This window comes from Misgurnus anguillicaudatus, chromosome 3 (assembly GCF_027580225.2).
Source record: "Misgurnus anguillicaudatus chromosome 3, ASM2758022v2, whole genome shotgun sequence".
Lineage (NCBI taxonomy): Eukaryota > Metazoa > Chordata > Actinopteri > Cypriniformes > Cobitidae > Misgurnus > Misgurnus anguillicaudatus.
This window is the reverse complement of record NC_073339.2, coordinates 23,570,476-23,577,916: the sequence shown is the minus strand read 5'-3', so window position 1 is coordinate 23,577,916 and position 7,441 is coordinate 23,570,476. Positions and strand designations below refer to the sequence as shown.

At 37.2% G+C, this 7,441-nt stretch overlaps 1 long non-coding RNA gene across 2 annotated transcripts; it reads left to right on the top strand.

The window, feature by feature from the left end:
* The first annotated feature begins 653 nt into the window (after positions 1 to 653).
* LOC129445819 (uncharacterized) lies at positions 654 to 6,332 on the top strand. 2 transcript variants are annotated; one of them, XR_012367842.1, is made up of 4 exons: positions 654 to 1,221; positions 2,167 to 4,783; positions 4,928 to 5,098; positions 6,074 to 6,330. It is a non-coding gene; the product is annotated as an uncharacterized lncRNA (long non-coding RNA). The 2 variants fall into 2 exon arrangements; XR_012367841.1 differs by lacking the exon at positions 654 to 1,221 and having other exon boundaries at positions 1,946 to 4,783; positions 6,074 to 6,332.
* The last annotated feature ends 1,109 nt before the right edge of the window (positions 6,333 to 7,441 follow it).

Below are 7,441 nucleotides of genomic sequence, written 5' to 3'. Positions count from 1 at the left end.
TTTTTATAACAAATTTGTTCTAAAACGTAACATTTTAATAAGACAAAACATATTAAAGTATACAAAGTAGTGCTATTGGTTAGTAGCCTTATTTTTTAGGTTTAATTACACAGAATTCATGATAAATTAATGTATTTTATGAAATGTCATAAAACTGGGGCCCCCCTGGCACCATCTCGCAGCCCCCCTGGGGGCCCCAGCCCCCAGTTTGAGAACCACTGGTGTAGGCTGCCTGCACTCAACGTTGCGATCATTCAATAGAGTGTAACCTCAATCGGTTTTTGCAGCTTCTGGGTGTCGTGTCGAATGATCACAGAACGATTTTTTGTTCTTTTCCAACTCGATTTTTAACTCCGTAAACTAGTAGGATGTTCCAACGGGTGAAGCAACAGTGCTGACGGCAGTTTCAGTGTCAAGGTAAGTTAATATGTTATGCATGCATGTAAGTTAGTCGATCTACAGAATTATCGTCTTATATTAATGTTCTATACGCGATTAAAAGCTTATTAACGTTTATCAATGCAATGCTATTTAGGCCGCTGCAAAGTCCCGAAGCCACGTTAACTTTACATGTTACGCACTGGTGGGGATAAACCAGCCAGTTTAATAGAGTTATTAATTGTCTCAAACCTCTCCCGCCCTGTAACGTTAGGTTAAAATGGCCCTTATACGGATAACGTTATTGTCAGTCAGACCTTTTCCTAAAAACCACTCAAAACCGTTAACGTTGTTCTATTGGAGTGGTTCGATAATTGTATTTATTAATTGTTTCAGTTATATTAGTTATACATGTTCTTTAATTCGTATTTCTAACAATTAAAACCCGGAATCACAACCTATACTTACCAAGATTTTGACGATCAAACTGACAGAAAAACTAACTTAAAGCCGACTATTAAACCAAAAACATACACTTAAGGTCTTTACACACCGGGACGTTTTTCGGGCGCGTTTATCGTCGACGTTTAACGTCTCGTGACTCGGACGCGTTTTTTTGGTTTGACGCGGCGCGTTAAAAGTTGGCCGACCAATGAGATTGGCGCTTTTGTTCACGTGCCTGGCGCTGCTGAAGTTCCAGTAAAACACGACTTGGTGGCGCTCAAGCACAAAAATGGTCTTGCGGAGCACGTGGAACAGGTAAACACACAAAGAAGATGCATCGAGGCTGTGGAGGTTTATGAAGGTGTCGGAGTTCCTCACATCATCGACTGAATTTCGAAGGTAACATATATACATTAGAACATTACAATACATAGCTGTGTGGGCCATATGATTAGATTAAACTTTGTTGTCATTACACAAGCACAAGACAACGAAATGCAGAAGTGCAAAAGCAGTATAAAAAGTGCAGGGTATCAATAATAATTGCATAGGTGCAGGATTATGTAATACGATGTAAACACTTACTATGTATGGGTGGTACTATGAACATAAGAAATGTACAAATGGATATGTACATAATAAACTAAACAGAACAGTAGTGAAATTAATATTTAAGTAGTGCATGAATTAATTTGTATTGTAGTCAGTTAAGAGTGCTATGGCTTAAGTTATTGTGAATAGTTATTCTAATATTCAGTACACAGGGGTGCAAACGATGCAATTCAAGTAGTCCAGCAGTGCAAATGAACAGGGAGTATGAAATAGACAGTCCAGTAGTGTATTGAACAGACCAGTAGTGCAAATCTACATGTTAACTGTGCAAGTAATAAAAAATTATTATTGGTGCATTACATTACGATATGTAATACACTGACATTGAACACTTCATACCATGGCATGTTCCCTGTACACCGTGATATCACATGTTTTGTTGTTTGCACCATAGCCTAGTATTTCATTGTGTGTAACTGGAACCTGTTGTACACAAACGTGGACAATTACACTGCTTCATGTTCAAAGAAAAATATTTGGTTATTATATTCATTGCTTCTTCCTTACCCCAAATAGCTTGGAGAAATCTAAAATGCAAGCCAAACCAAAGGTGGGGTTTTAGGAGGTTAATTTGTGTTCTGTGTATAGGTAACATCTGCTGCATTTGTTCAGCCAGATAAAATACCATGAATCTAAATTACATTTGTAATCAAATATTGACCTCATGGATATCGTGGCATGGCCCTCAGTGTGAAAGATTGTTTCTGATGAAAACTAAATTTATCTTTACAGTGTTCACAGCAATATTTCTGCTAAAATGATGTGAGGAAAAGTGAGGAGGCCCCAGCAAGCACATCTTCAGGATCATCCAGCACCAGCCGTGACAAGGTCCAATCTTAACAAAAGAAAACAGTCCGAGACGAACCTCTGGAGATGTACCTCTTATCAAAAGATGCTACAGGGAAAAAATTGAAAGCGAAGCACAGAAGAGAGAAAGAAGAGCACAGAAGGAGCGCTCTGCCAGTTTTGAGTCACACCTATAGATGTTTATTATATACCATTTTATTTAGTTATTTTTTTAATGTTTATACATTCAAGAAATACAGTTGAACATGTACATTTCATAGATATGTTTATTTGCACTACAGTTCACTTAGACTTCTATCATTGTGACTTGTTTGCTCTACAGCTCTGCCAGTTCTTGTTCACACAAATTAATGTTTATTATATACCATTTTACTTATGTATTTTAAGTGTTTATACATTTAAGAAATACATTTGAAAATGTCTAATTTCTAAATGTTGATTTGCACTACCGTTCAGTTGCACTACAGTCATTGTGACTTTTCTGGAGTGGACCAACATTTCTGAATCCTGTTTTATTTAATTTAAACTGTCATGTCTCTGATTATTAATGCAAACTGCAGTTCATTCACAAAAATAAATGTTTGATTAAAAAAACTTATTGTAAATAACGTGACATTTTGGCACTATGCATATATTTGTACATCAGTATTGTTGACCTTTTATTGTAATAACTACATACCTAATTATTGCATCATTATATTTATAGGCAACACTTACCAATTTGCAGGAGTATTAAAATCTTTGGGCACAACAAAAATGGTGGTTCCTTGTTCTACCCACCCAACCTCTATAAAACGAGTATATTGGTTAAAATGAGAACTTAAATCTTTAGCCAAATCACAAAATACAATACATTTGGCAGGAAATTTGAGAAAATTGTTAACAGAGAAAATGCTTGTAAAAGATTTGTTAAAAGTACACACATCGGATCACCCATTACCTTATATTTTGTGAAAGAGTTTTAATTTTGATATAACGTGTTCTATCAAAAATAGTTAATTTTATCTGGAGATGCTGATATATTAACTAATGATAAAAGAATCGAATCAAATAGATTTCATTTAAAAATGTATTCAAGTTCACGGAGATATTGTTTGTACAAAGATTATATATTCAAGAGCCATGTTTGTTTGATTGCCCGTTAACCAAAAATCGTATATTTATGAATGGTGACTACACGCGAGTGGCTCTCTTCTTCTGTGTGACAAGTGAGTGTCAGAACAGACGCATAACGTCTCGCAGCGCCGCCCCGTGTACCGGCATATATCTGTTATGTATTAGGCGCCATCTAGTGTCCAGGGAGTGAAATTGCACCTCACTCGGCTCAGCGCCAGTAAAAATCGTTTGGGTGTGAAAGCAGAAAAACGTGACGTTGGACGTCGACGGTGGACGCGCACGGGGGGCGTCCCGGTGTGTAGAGACCTTTACAACGTGAAGAGGAACGTAATGTGTACAAATTTTATTATTTACAGGTTATTAATAATGTTATTTGCGACAAAAAAGTTGAGGGTACTCGAGCAAATAACGGTCTTCTGGTAAATATTGTGGTCACGTGATGGCCTCGCGACATATAAGTCGTTTCCGGTCGTTTCTCAAACGCACAGCTGCGTCCTTTTAAAATTATTTTTAATATATTTTTTAAATAATAAGAAATACAAGTTCAGTCAGGGGGTACATTATACATATATAAAATAAAAAATAAATAAGGCTGCATCCTTTTTTTTTCTTTTTTTTTTCTTTTTTTTATTGGAATGTCAGATGTACATACAAAAACAGGCCTGCCATAAGAAAAAAACAAACTACAATTCTCAAAGGCAGACACATTGCACCATAACCAGTTACAGTTCAAATATGAAAATCAATTAAATAATATAAATAATGAAAAAAGAACGGAATTAAAAAAGGGAAAATAAATAATGGTAAAAATAAATAAATAATACTTTTTAACAATGTTGACAATACAAGGGGTTACAAATAATTATTGGGAAAATAAGGCTGCGTCCTAGAATGCTGCATGTCTCGGCTGCCACGTCATCAAGCATCGTCGAAGGACATCTCAATCTGCTTGTTTTCTCTTTTGTTGTTTTAATTAAATTACAAAAGGTTTAACTGTCCATGTTGTAAAGACCGTTGATACATGACTTTTATTCACTGTACTACAGTATTGGATTTTTTTTTGGTGATGCATTGCTAATTTTCAACTTCTCTCTTTAAAGTTTTCATGCCATGACCACTGGGGCGGAAACCATTATGACATTGCCTTGGACATCAAACTAAACCATCTCATTACGGCTTTTGAGGTGGACTCTAACCTCGAAATCTCAGAAGGACAGGTCTAAGATGGACGCAGCCTCCATAGAATGCAACCTTGCATTTGAGAAACACCCATAGAACGGTCAACTTACCCCATACTCTAACCTGAATGCAGGGATCATAAAACTTTATCTTTTACCTTAATTGTTAGATGGGTGTTGATACCAAACTTTTTTTTCTCTTCTACCTAGGAGAAAGTCATGGGTTTTGCTGCTAAGGTTGTCATAAAGTATGCTTTTTTCCATTTGTTGCATTTGGCAATATTATCAAAAGACATAAATTCTGAAAGAAATAAGATAATTTTCAAAGCATTAACATGAATATGAAAGCATTAAGTCATTAATGACCATCTTTTATTATTGTTTATTTACAGCGTCTTTTATTCTGCTTACCTGCCGTATGCAGAATTCTGGCTTGATGTTTGGTCCACCTGTTAGCTGGCTCTGGTGCTTGGTAGTCTTCTCAAACCTCTGAATCAAGACCACCATGAGAGGCCTTCTGAAGACCATCATTACGCTTCAGATCCAGTTGTCTTTACTATGAGGTAAATATTTTTTAACTGCAGCATTGAGCGTTATGTGCGCTGTTAATGGCACTGAACGCCTTGCATTTTTGCCCCCTACTGCAACATGCGTTTTTGAAGGAGCACTAAGAGCAGAAAAGCACCCGCCGTCATTTGTGTCTTTCCATTGTCCAATTGAATATGGGGAGAGGCAGGCCTTCCGTTGTAGGACCGATGTTTACAGTTATTTGAAACAAACATACTTCAGTTACTTACTGTCTCCTGTGTGTTTATGCACCTCTCACCTTCGATCAAAGTCAGTGCAAGAGTCCTCTTTTTAAAGTTTCTGCTATATGACAGTTAAGAGCAAAAGAGCGCTCACGCTTCAATATTTGATTGACAGGACAGCTGCCTCGGTGGTTGCCTAGCAATATAAAAAGCTGCGCTGCACTGCACTGCTTTTTATAAAGTGACCAAATAAATGTGCACCTTGTGTTTCCACGTCTTTAAAACGCATTTGGTGTGATTGGCCCACAACAAGGGTTTTTTCTGCCACTTTTTTTTTCAGCTTTTGCCTTGATATTGTATTTTACATTGGTAAATGCCTATGGACATTGGCTACTAGCGTTCTGCATGTGTAAATGCACATCGATGCGAACAACGATGCAAACGTGTAAATGAAAAGTGGCACATAGCCTACTGTGTAGAGGCATTGGGGTAGGCCTGACAAAATCAGCCTTAATGACAACTGCATCAGTCTTCAATGATGGTTTGACTTTTACACAGATAAACACTCACTTTGTCTATCCAGACCTCAAGGTTAGAGTTCGGACAGATTCAGATAGTTGGTTTTGTTCATTTTCTAAGTGTTTTGTTGATATTTTAGTCCTAATTGATTATGACAGATTTGTTACAGCCTTATCCTTATCTGTCAAAATTACAGCCAATAAGAAAGTTTAATTCAACCTCTGGTTGTAAAGCAGATTTTGAACCAGTCTTCTTCAATTGTGTCACTAGCCTACCACAATCCCTGTGCACCAGCTATGGAAAGTGCAGACCAAACTTCTACCTCCACCTGTGAGTCTCTTCCCACATGTAGTAAAGTAATGAATGCGGTCTCACAAATGAAAGGTTTTTTAGGGTACATTATTTGAATTACCAAATGATTTCTCGGATGAATTGGATAAAAATACATTATTTTATTTTTCATTTATGAAAACTGGTTGTTGCTGCATGAACTCAAGCACATTTATTTCAAACACATCAACGCAATGTCATTGCTATAAACCAATGCAGCTATTTTGGATAAAAGATAATGCGCCTCAGGTCACACAAATAAAAACACGAAGAGTTGTCATACACAGTGTGTACAGTCAGTCATTCAAATTGGATATACACAAAAATCAGATTTAAACTGACAGTGTAAACATAGTCTATGAGATAAAACAAAAATGTTTAAATGTAAGCCTTCCTAAATACCTTATTACCCATAGTTTATCCTCTTTATACTATGGTCACTTGCTTTTGTTTATTTTGCAGTACAAAATAGGACAGGACAGATAAGAAAAAAACATTATTTTTATTAATTATTTTATCTAGGGGTCAATAGATCTAGTTCATCAACACCCTCACCATGCTCTGCCAGCTTTAGGTGCTTAGACCTGTTTTTCTAATCAAACAATACAAGGGCAGATGTTTCGGCGTTATTGCCTTCATGGTATGAAAGATTAAAATCTGCATTTAAACCCAAAGGGGATATGATCTTTAAATAAAATTGCATTGTCATTTTCTTGATTACAACCATAATACTGAACAACTTTTAAGGTCCCATTTTTCCTGTGTTTTTGAAGATTTGATTGTGTTAACAGTGCGCAATATAACATGTGTACATGTTTCACATGCGGTATTTTTCACACAATCTACTTATTTATATAGTGCTTTCACTGTCCTAAAAACGGGCTGATGTCTTCTTTGTCCTATGAAGTCCCTCCTTCAGAAATACGTAACGAGTTTTGATTGTGTAGCTTGTTTAGTGTGTTGTGATTCAATAGCAGCTTATCTTAGCCAGGACGAAGTTTAGTCAAACACACTTGCTTTGACGTCATTCAACCGGGAAGTAGAGGGCTGTAGTCCAAACCGGCCGTTCGCTGTATTGGAAGGGGGATTCTGTTAAAGAAAATACATCGCCTGGCTGCAGGGGCGTGTCTAGAGGGGGGGCATGGGGTGGCACCGCCCCCCCTTGGAATATGATTGGCCCCCCCTGGTGCCCCCCCTCCAATCTCATTGGGCCAGCTAGATTTACTGTCAACCTGAAAATGCCCACCGCACCATTGGACCAGAGAGCTGTCAATCACTGTTTGATTTGAGACTCGCGCAAACGCGAAG